A 12,120-nucleotide genomic window follows, 5' to 3' on the forward strand; every position below is an offset into this window, starting at 1 on the left:
AAACCTAACCTCTAAATGTAATATAATCCACCTGAAGCTCTTCTGAATTAACCTCTAAAAAGAAAAGAAAAACAGCTATGACCAGGGAAATTGTCTCCACAATGAATGTTTTTCAAATTTTACTATACAAGAATATTTGGACCTCACAAAAAGTATAATAATACAACGCACGCACACACGCACGCACGCACACACACACACACACACACACACACACACACACACACACACACACACACACACACACACACACACACACATACCTCTGGCTCGGGACCCATGCAGGACACACACAGAGGTCCAGAGGTGCTGATGTAAGAAACTGCATGCGTGTTTGGCAGCCATCTTGTTTTCGCAGCCTTTTTCATGGTCCCATCTGAGCCCGGGACAGCCGTTTGTTGCAGCTTATTTGATAGATTCTGTCTGTTAATGCAGTGGTTCTCAAACATTTTCATGTCAAGGAAGGAACCCCTAAGTTGATATTTATTTGGCCCATCTGAAAATATGTTGTGTAGACTGTAGAGAGTAGACCATTCAACCCTCATCTCTCAACAGCAATATTGAGGAGGACAAATCGTTAAGATATGGTTGAAAAAATGGGAGAAGTGCTCCTTTGAGTAAAAGTAGGCTACTTATTTAATTTCTGCCACTGGTTAGCTGGTCAATTCTTCATTATCAAACAGAACATCATCTCTGTCGATGGAAACCGCATATGTCCAAAACTGTTACTTTTCAGGATTCAAATTCAAATAGTAGGCCTAATTACAGCAAAAGTAGCAGATCTACAAGCTCAAAACACGTCGATTTGCGCAGAGTTTCGAGCTAGTGGATCTGCTACTTTTGATGCTTTTGTGTGACGCTGTATAGTATCAAGTAGTAGGGTAATTTATGAAAAAGCTAAAGTTCAGAATATGGAGATGAGAGGTTTCTGTCCGACAGCAATGACGTGCACTTATGTCAACTGACATATAACTGCCTTCTTGTCCCATGGAGTCAAAAGTCACATGGTGGAGAATGTCAGAAAGCTAGGGAGAGTTCCTCTATGGGACTATTTATTTTTGCGTGGCTGACGGGATATATTTTTTTCCATGAATGATGGGGAGGGAGTAGGCTGGTTATTTGGGCTGTTTTCTCAAGCCAGCACCCCTGCTGTCCAGCAACGCTCTGTCCCCTGGCTGCCATTAGCCGTGTCACTGTTGTCCACGGTGCAGATTTATGACCCTCCGCTGTTACAGTCCACATTTGTCTATAACAGGATATTGTCCCTGTCAAGTGGAAAACCTTGTATGTCCCATTGGTTCCCAACCTTTTTATACTGAAGTACCACCTCAGAAAATATTTGGCTCTCCAAGTACCACCATAACTGGTCTGGCCTACATGAGCCCCATATAGTCTGGTGTGCTGTCATGCTCATTTCAGCACGGCTGGATAGCCTATTTCAACCAATTGCTTGGTCAGAAGAACTACCTGTAGTAATGTAAATATTTCATTCCACTGTTGTCTTTTTTTCTTCTTTTTTGGGCGACTCCTCTGTGTACCAACAGAGGGGCTCAAGTACCACCAGTGGTACCATTAATTTAGGACATACTTTTGAAACATGGAGATATGAGGTTTCCGCCCGACAGCGATGATATAGAGCTGTCCCAGCAACAACATGCTTGAGCAATGAAAATGAGAAGGATGACATATCAAGTATCGTCTATGTCGGGTGGAAACCAAACCTCATATGTCCAAAACCTGTTTCAGTTTCTAGGATTCAAATTCAAAAACAGCAAAAGTATTTCAAGTGTGGATGTGCTACTCTTGATACTCTTGTGTGATGCTGTCAGAACTCTCACTGGCCCAGACGGTCAGATGCTATTGGTGTGTTGCCGCAGGCAGGCAGGCAGGCAGGCAGGCAGGCAGGCAGGCAGGCAGGCACGCAGGCACACACACACACACACACACACACACACACACACACACACACACACACACACACACACACACACACACACACACACACACACACACACACACACACACTCTCTCTCTCCAGGTTGAGGACTTTAACAAGTGGGGCCTAGGTGACCTGGGGAAACGGCTTAATTGCCCCCGGTGGACCCTGGTTTCAACACTGCTAGGCTGGGTGGTCCCGTCCCCCTCCCACCATGCACCACTCCCTATAACACATACATCATCACAATGAGAGCTAAGTGTGTCATAAATGCAGACAGATATGAGTAATAAATACATGCAGAGACTGCAGAGTCTCAGAAGAAGCGCTCTCTCCTGCCAGATTGTATGAAGTATTAGGACACGGTGTGCTTATGACTCACTCATCACACAGCATGACAGTATGAGCGGTGCAGCACTTTCATCCATGACCACATTCAGAAGCCGCTCTTCATGTGACCACCGCGCTCTGACTTAAGTTGTGTTACCCGTTCAAATCATATCATATAAATAACGGTAATGGGTCACACACACCAAGACTGCATTTCAATAATTTATTCTTGCATGTTCGACAGGAGACAAACGTTTCGGCTATCCAGCCTTCATCAGTGTGGGGCATTCCACACTGATGAAGGCATTCAGAAGCCAGCCTCTTCCACCATCCACGTATAACACCAGAGATGAGGGCATGGCTATACGGAACTGAGCTGAGCTGGTGGCCATCTGATCATATACCTGTATATTCATTCATTCTGCTAACTGCCTTTTCAGAGCATTTAAACCCATTTCGACCTGAGGCCCATTCCAAAAAAGAAATGGCTTCTAAATAATGTTTCTATGTCAGTGGTGCTCAACCTTTTTTATGTCAAGGACCCCCAAAAATATATGTAATTGAACGCCGACCCCCATCTGGAAATATGTTGTTCCAAATGAATGTTTAAAATAGTGATGCATGTCCCGAGTTTTTTCATTTCCGATCCAATCCCGATACCACAATTTCTGTGTTAGCCGATACCGAATACCGATACCAGAGAATAATATAATAATAAAAAAAGAAAAATGATCTTACCACCAACCGGGAATAGTGTTTATAGCTATCTAGCTATATATCTCGTGTTGTGTTTATAGCAGACTCCTCACTCAAATGTGGACTTGCAGTTTGGGCAACTCGAAAGCAAACTCCACATGCCCCAACATTTTATTTGCCTGCCATAGTCTCAACTCCTTACCCCTGTGTTGGATCGGTGGTTAGACTGGCATATTTGCCGATACCGATATGAAGCGATATGCCCAAATAAGGGCCGATCCGATACTTTTCCGATACGATACAGTATCGGGACATCTCTAGTTTAGAATAGATACAACATCAGTTTTGTTCCCGTTCTAATCGAACCCTGAACCTGGACCACCTTTTCAGCATAGTCAGCCTCACCTTTACTGCTAGAATTTCTATGTGCCAAACTTGCGAAGCCATCAATTGCATTGCCAGCAAAGACAAAATACTTACTGAAATACTCAACTAGAGGCCTATCTGTTGTTGTTTTTTATTGTACTCGCTCCTTTTCCTGCACCACTATACCATTAACCAACTATTATTTTATTTGTTGGTTCGGAGTTGTCATAAATGAATACATTGATTATTAGCCTGTGCATCACTTCGTCTTCATCAGATGCGTTTACTGTGGCCTTGCTGAATAACTTCTGCCACCTCTTCTCCACAGTACACACCCAAGGCGAATTATTTGGAAACCTCTCAACCATCTGAACAGTGAGTAAGTATATCATTAGTATCAGTATCATATCTGTAGTATATCAGTAGTATCAGTAGTATCAGTATACAGTAGTATCAATAGTATATCATAGTAGTACTGTATATCTTAGTGTGTGTGTGTGTGTGTGTGTGTGTGTGTGTGTGTGTGTGTGTGTGTGTGTGTGTGGGGGGGGGGGGGGGGGGTAGAGTGACCTGATGGGAACCGCTCAGTTCCCAGTTCGAACCCGGGCTCCCCCACTGTCGAAGTGTCCTTGAGCAAGACTCTGAACCCCTAATTGCTCCCGATGTGCAGGTTGATTGCATGGTTTCCTCCGGCATCAGTGTGTGAATGTGTGTGTGAATGGGTGAATGTAATGCACAATCTCTGTAAAGCACCTTGGATAAAGGCGCTATATAAATGCACCATTTACCATTTGTAATTGTTTGACTTTGATTATACTACTTGGTAGAGATATATTGCAATCTTATGTACTGTTTAATTTCTACTTGTGTGACCTACATGTGAAATACATCAACCAGTCTTGAAGGATACGTCTATGATTGGACTTGGGCGTGGCACTGGCTATAGTGGCTACTGGCTACCACTGTACGTACATCTAAGGTCCAGTGTTTAGTTAGCGTCCTGCTGGTTTATGAGGAAATGGCGCCGTCATTAAAAGCAGTGACATGTACCTCTGGATCACAGTGTCACCTTGTCATCTGCTGTTGATTACTCTCACGTATATGCCAGACAATAATATTTCACAATCTCCAAATGCTATATAGACTGGAACTACACCTCCTGAAAGCCGAGAAAGGAAGCTGTCATCCGTCTGTCATTTTTGGTCACGAAAACATCTTTAAAATGTATTTCCATTATTGACATACAGTATGCTAGCCTTCGACTAATTTGACGTATACACTAAGCAGATTTACACCTCTGCAAAGACAAAACAGAAGCATGGAGGAGGCGGGACATCCGCTTTACTCCTGGATTGTTTTCAGTGCTTCCTTCTCCTATGTTTTTGTATACCATCATTAGTGTCATCAAAAGAGCATAATTAGTTTGTCCATATAACCATGCACATACGGTACCCTAGAAGCCTGGTGTCCCTATTTTGGGCTTGTCATAAGCAGAAATAGGCAAGGCCATTATAGAGATTTGGTGTAGAGGGGAAAAGGAAGGGTACCAAGACCAAGTATACATACCCGGGGGTCCCCGCCGCCCCCCGGTCAACCAAATTTGGGTTTAGTAACTAAACCCACATTTGGGTTTACAGATAAGGTTGGGAACCACTGACTTTAGTCAGTGGTTCCCACTGACGCACGCACGCACGCACGCACGCACGCACGCACGCACGCACGCACGCACGCACGCACGCACGCACGCACGCACGCACACACACGAGATACTGTTAACCACTGAGCTTGCTTCAGTGTTTAACAGTATCTCTAGCACTGCAAATCCATAAAGAGCCACGTTTCCAACCTTTTAAAGTGTTGATTAAAGGTAGGTTAGCGTTGGAGCAGAGATGATGGCACAGGATCAGAGAACAAAGAGGGTCACGCTATACGCTAAAGAAGTGGAGTGGATCTGCAGTCAGATCATATAACTGGACCCGTGTTCATTTGGTTTAAACTGCTAGTAATTAGTGCTACTGTACGTTTTACTACAGGTGAGGAATTTTTATGACTTTTCCACAACTTTAGATCAGGTGACATTGTTATGCTGACAGAGGAAGAGAGAATGATTGAGTGGTTTTTGGGGTGGTCAAATATCAGCCCTTATGCTCGTTTGATCATTTTGCCTACAGATGATGGGGATAATTTGTTGGTCCCCAGACCTCACGTTGAAAACCAGTGGTGTAGAGAGTGCAGCATGTGTTTGGTCTTTAAGATACAGAGGACCAGTGCCCACATATACTTACATCTTAAAGATGTCGAGTCCCTATACCCAAACTCAAAACTAACCTGAAAGAATGGTTGACCTTAAAATACAATAGGGCTTAGCACAGTGCTACTCAACCCGCGGCCCGTTATGGTCATACCAATAAGAATATAATTAGTTATAAGATTGTGGGTATAGTATTGTTTGTTCCAAGACAAAGTGATAAGGCCTGATGTCAGCTGAGTATTAACCACTTATTTATTTACCTGTGATAATCTGTTCATTATGTTCTCTGCACATTTTGTGAATGAAGACTGATTTGGTAACATCATCATTAATCACAATATTTTTTGTTCATTGAGGTTTGGCCTTATAGTAGATAGATAGATGGAAATGTGGCTTTTTACTGTGTGTTTCCTTCATTTTTAGATGTGTGTACTGTAGTCTGTTACAAAATACATTTGTAAGCTTTTGCTGTGTGGCTCCTGAGCTATCTTAAGTTGAGTGAGTAGCCCTGGCTTAGTAGAACACCATTGAAGACCTTGGTAGTAGCGTCCTCTGACCCCCCCACCCCTCCCCCTCCATTTACTGTAGCTTTTGCTGCTACTACTGAGTTTTTACTTTACATGCATTGTATTGTACTTGAGTGCAATGGACCACAATGGAAACAAGCCCCTGGGGCTTTTTGTGTTATCTGTTTATAAATGGGTTTTTTGTGGCTTTCGCCTTTATTTTATATATTTTATGGAGGGACAGACAGTAGGCTGACAGGAAATGGGGAGAGAGATGGGGGGAAGACATGCAGTAAAGGCCGTCGGGATCGGGAGTCGAACCCGCGGCACACTGCCAGACGGGATTACCAGCCAAGGTGCCTGGACCACTGAGCCATGGCCCAGGCCTGTGTTATCTGTTTAGGATAACTTTTGACTTTACTACTTGTACTGTACGGTTGTCTCAATTTCGACGCCATGCACACTTTTTTCTCTCTGCTCAATCAGAACATGCCACCATCTGGTGTGAATTGCCCAGTATAGGATCGAATGCCACCCTTCTCTCCTACGATGTCTAGAACAAGGGCTCCAAACAAAGGACCCCCCGTATCTATTCTGGCCACGGATCCCCATATGAAAAGGTTTTGTGTCAGAATATTTATCTTAGAAAAAAAAAAGAAAATCAATCCAAACAGTTTCCCAAAATGTTAAAATATGTACAAGCTTGGAGCATGGCACGAAGTGACACACTGTGAGCCAACAAATAAATTGATTAAATTATTTTGATGCTATACATTAACTACTTTTTGCATAGTTCACCCCAAAATGACTTTTTGCCAGGTGCTTGAAAAGCGCCTGGACTACATTTGCACACACCACTACTGGACACTTTTTCATGATTGGCTGCCTAAGCCATTAAAAGACTTACCCATAAAACCCATAGTCTGAACGGCATAAAAACCCATACTCTGTACGCTGCAACGCGGAGCAGGTGGCAACAGAAGCTAATGTTATGAGCAAACTGGAGCTAGAAGAAAGCCATAACAAAACACAGTGAGTGAACCAACAAAAGAATGTAGGAAATGAATGAAAACGGGCGCTACAAGAGCTTGTTGCACCTGACAGTTATGACTGAGTCATTCTTGTTTTCTATCGATTACCTATCCCATGGAGTCTTGAATTCACTGAGATGTTTTAGTTTTTGTCGCATTCCTAAGCCAATAATTTGATGACCAGCCGTGTATCTGGTAGGAGACTGAAATGAGACTCTTTGGTCCTTGTATGGAATGGAAGTTTTATCCAAAGGTGGTCCATGGAATGGACCTGAATCAATGGACCTGAACCACTCGTTTAGTATATGATACTAAAGCGAGTGGTAAGTGCACGCGCACACACACAGACCACACAGAACACACCGAACATACAAGGTTCTTGGCGTTTTCCCAGTGTTCCTCTGCTGACATGATGCAACCCATTCAGGTCCACTTGTGAACCTTGAGCAGCTCTTGAAAAACAAACAGTACATGTGGAACGGGTGCTGGGGGAATCCCGACCATAAAGAAACCCCCCCGACATCTGTTTCCTTCCCATGATGACCCAGCCGAGGGCACAGAGCGGTCACGGAGAGGTCACAGACAACACCAAGGGGTCACACGGAGGCAAAGGCTACTTCTGTGCCAACGTCAGCCAATCGGACACTTCCTAGCGAGCCACGGAGTAGTGCCTAATCCTGCACAAAAGGATAGCTGATCTACTAGCTCACAGCGCATCACGTTGCATAGCGGTGTGTGCTTGAGGATCTGTTATTTTTGAAGATCTGTAATTTTTGGCCAATGCCCCCCCCCCCCCCCCCGGAATATGGATGCTGGGGTTCAAGTGGTTAAACTCTATACTTCAATGACTGGAGTTCCCCATGTGTCAATACAAGGCCCCCTCCTTTTTCCCTCTACACCAAGTCTCTTCTGTAAAAATGGCTGATCAGTGAGCTTGAAGATCGGCTATTTTCACCAAATGTTCACCCCAGAATAGAATAGTGCAATACCTGCGTATTAATACTTAGTATCTTAAGTAGCCTAAAGCTGAAAGGGATATGATCGTAGCTTATCAACAGAAGTATTCAAATTTCAAATCGATACTTTACATGTTGATTGTCAACTATCTGACATTGGTAATTACGGTCTTGGTTCAAACTAAGAGGAAGTGAATTGATCTGATGTATATGATGTTTAACCTCTGTCTGTACCTCGACCAAAATTAGGATTTCTGTGTTTCCAGCATTTTTCCATTCTCTATCCCAAAGCCGCTATAGGCTTCATGCGGCTAACTGACTTTCATCCCAAAACAAAGTTCCGTTTTGACTGCCTGTAAGGGTTTCTGAGAACAGGCTCTGACGAGGCTCGCTCACCGCCTCCATCAGCTTGTCATTTATTTTGAAAATAGTCCAAAGTTCTCGTCGAGACCGCTGGCTGCCGTTGTTGACCTCGCGACCTTCGCCACTTCCTCTGGGAGCCTTTAAACTGCTGGATGGACAGACATGGAGAGGACATTCTGCTCTGACCTGTGTGGTCCACATGCAGGCTGTGTGTGTGTGTGTGTGTGTGTGTGTGTGTGTGTGTGTGTGTGTGTGTGTGTGTGTGTGTGTGTGTGTGTGTGTGTGTGTGTGTGTGTGCAGATCATGGGGGTGACAGAGGTGCAGTGGTGGACAAACTATACTCACAGTATTTGAATCAACCAGATACTATATATTTTCATTATTTAAAAAATAGGCCATTAGTGGTTAATTCATAATGCATTTCTTTAAGTGTGGTTCGCAGGGAAATCTAGAGGTGTCACAAGTACAATATTTACATTTCGATTGTGCATTACATTCACCCCTGGGCGGAGGAAACCATGCAATTACGGCACCAACCTGCACATCGGGAGAAAGAGTCTCACTCAAGGACACATCGTCACTAACTCTAGGGGAGCCCGGGATCGAACTGGGAACCTCACGGTTCCCATCCGGCTGCTGTACAGGCCACTCTACCCTGCATGGCCTGAGCCACTGCCGCCCAATCTACATGCCCCACCTACATGCCACTCAGTCTTTTTCACACCCACAGTACTATCTTATGGAGGCCTGAGCCTCTTCATGTGTACCACCCAGGTTGGGAAGGCTGACTGCAACATGGGGTAAACATCCCCAAGGCCCACTCGCTGCTCAATGCACCCGCATCCAGATACATCTACCTGATGCTATAGTTTGTTCACATCGTCCATTCACTCCTGCAGTGCGGGGAGGAAACGCTGTGTCCTTTATCCAAAACACTGTGGCTAGTGGCTACATTATCTGTCACTGGCACTGCCTGTGCGGGAGGCGGGCTCCTCCTGTGTGTGTGTGTGTGTGTGTGTGTGTGTGTATGCGTGCGTGCGTGCGTGCGTGCGTGAACAGCTAATCTCCAGCAAACTCGCATGCACACTTCCCCAGTATAGGCAAGAGGAACCTACAGGTATGCCAAATCATTAAAAGCAAACTCATGGTGGCGCTATAACAGGCCGCTTTGTGTTTTGGCCTATAACTCTTGGAACTGAAAACGTGGATTCCTTGCCTCAAGACAGAACTTCCCCTATATATAGACCCCGACTTTTCCCACCTAGATTTCCCACCACTTTGCGTTTCCTTAAAAACACACTTTTTGTTTCTCCTGCTACGCTTTCTACTCCAAAATGGGTCACACAAATCTGTACACATTATCTCTGGAAATACCGGGTTGGATTTTTCATATTCCATTCCCATTCGCTATGCTTTGCCAAAGTTTACGGGAAGGTTTCTTGAACACAGTTTACGATCTGTTCAATTTGAATCACACAGCCAAAAGCAATTCTTAGACCTTTTTTAATACAGTTACTGCTTGATATATTACATTAAAACAAACATAACATAATGGAAAGGTTCATTACAATCCATGATGTACGGGTTAACCGCTTTAAAAGCTATACTTTGTTTTATGTCAAATAGCGAATATAAACACAATCTACAAGATCTCAGCGGCTTGCGTTACGCTATATTGAGCTTGTAGACCGGCTATTTTTGCTGAATGTCCACCTGCTATGAACGATAGAAGACTATAGATATGCTAGGGTTCATGTGGATAATTGGACCCAACCCCTGACAAACCGGTTCTCTATCTATCTAATCTCCATTGTTCGTGTCCCTTCCTCTCTTCAGTCCGTCAGCAGATCTTTAAGTGTGTCCTCCTGTTGATCTCCTAATCTCCACCTTCATGTCGTCAGGAGGATCTGGGTCTTCACAGCATCAAGAGAAACTCTCCCACCGTTTGACTTTGGGATTAAGGAGCAGCGAGGCTTTTAAAATATCTGAGTTTGGGGTGTAGAGGAGAGAGCTGGGGGCCTCTTCCGGCAAGAAGCTCTCAGGTTTCACGGTGGAGTCGAGGTGCAGGCCTTCTCCCTCTGAAAGGGACCGCACCCCAGACACTGTGATGGAAAACGACAAGGTTCACTTCCCCTCCGTTCCACAAGGAGACACCAAAATGTTTCAGGGGAACCTGTGGTAGTGTGCCTCCCTCTCACTTCCTCCCACTACAAACAGGCCTGGATTGTGTCCCTTTGTCTCTAAACAGTAAACACATGCACAGCAGGCCTGTTTGTTTGCTGTGTGTTGCTATTGTTTGCCATGCATCTGTTGAACTTAGTTTAATGTAAGTTCCAATGTTTTACTTCCAGTGATGTGGATTATGTTTAGGAATCTATAAATTAATGATTGATTTGAATGGATATTTTGACTTATTTAGGAAATTACTAAATATGTGGAACCATGGCAAATCATAAGATGTGAAAGTTTAAAACCAAATGTCCATCACTATTTTTATCCAGCAAAAAATAAAGTGGATAATTGTTTCCAAATCCTTGTTTCCTGGTAGTTTGTGGCTCCAGTTAGAACTTTACAACCTAACAACTCGGATTGCTTTTACTTTTTTTTTTTTATAAAGTATATTTATTGGTTTTTAACAAACTTAAAGACAACAAACAGACATTACACAACAAGAACATAATAACAAACAACAAAAGAAAACAAAAAGAAAAACAAAAAAAACAAAAAACAAAAACAGCTCAGGCACAACATCATTATAAATAAAAAGATTGAACATACAAAGACATGGCAAGGACAATGAACCATAATGACCCCTGAGGTTTGATAGACTCCCATTCAGGAAATACATCCATACAGTATATAAATACATGTTAAAAAGGCAGACAATACAGTTATCATAGGCACAAAACATTACAATAAGAGCAGACCCATGCATACTCCACTCAAAGGCGGCAACCGCCCCCCCCATCCAGGCGGCAGGGGATTGCTTTTACTTTTAATTAAAGTAGCAATGCCACAATGTGAAATGTGTTCGGCTACGGTCACACGGTAATTTAGTGTCTGCCTACTTGTCTACTATGTGGCCGTCTTTTTGCAATGGTTTTCAATGGGAACGTAATCGTATAGCTTTTTGTTGGCACTAGCTTTCCGTGTGTTGCGTTTACGCATTCTATATGCTTCAGGGCGAATATAAAAATAATTAAGTAACCTTGAAATTCACTTGCATACAGTAGGCTACCAACTAAGTACTCGATCAAGTTTTTCCAAATTATGTTAAACTTTTTCAAACGGTGGTCAATGTGCTGAAAGATTTGAATCATCGAAATCGTAACTAATAACTAAAGCTGTCCGATAATTGTAGTGGAGTAATTTTTTTGCTAGGATTGTAGGTTGTAGGCTGAGCTCACACCTTTCATGCAATTCTCTGTGCTCGTTGGGTGTTGTGTCATGGCCGCCCAGCGGCCCAATGCATTTCCAATGGAGGTCACATGGTTTGACCCAACATTGTGTTGTGTGAGGGGGAGGGGCGCAGTCGTCCGCCCCTCCCCCTCACACAACACAATGTTGGGTCAAACCATGTGACCTCCATTGGAAATACATTGGGCGGCCATGACACAACACAACAAGCATCCAACGAGCATCCAACGAGCAGAGAATTGCATGAAAGGTGTGAGCTCAGCCTTAG

This window comes from Electrona antarctica, assembly GCF_951216825.1.
Source record: "Electrona antarctica genome assembly, chromosome: 17".
In the NCBI taxonomy this organism is placed as follows: Eukaryota; Metazoa; Chordata; class Actinopteri; order Myctophiformes; family Myctophidae; genus Electrona; species Electrona antarctica.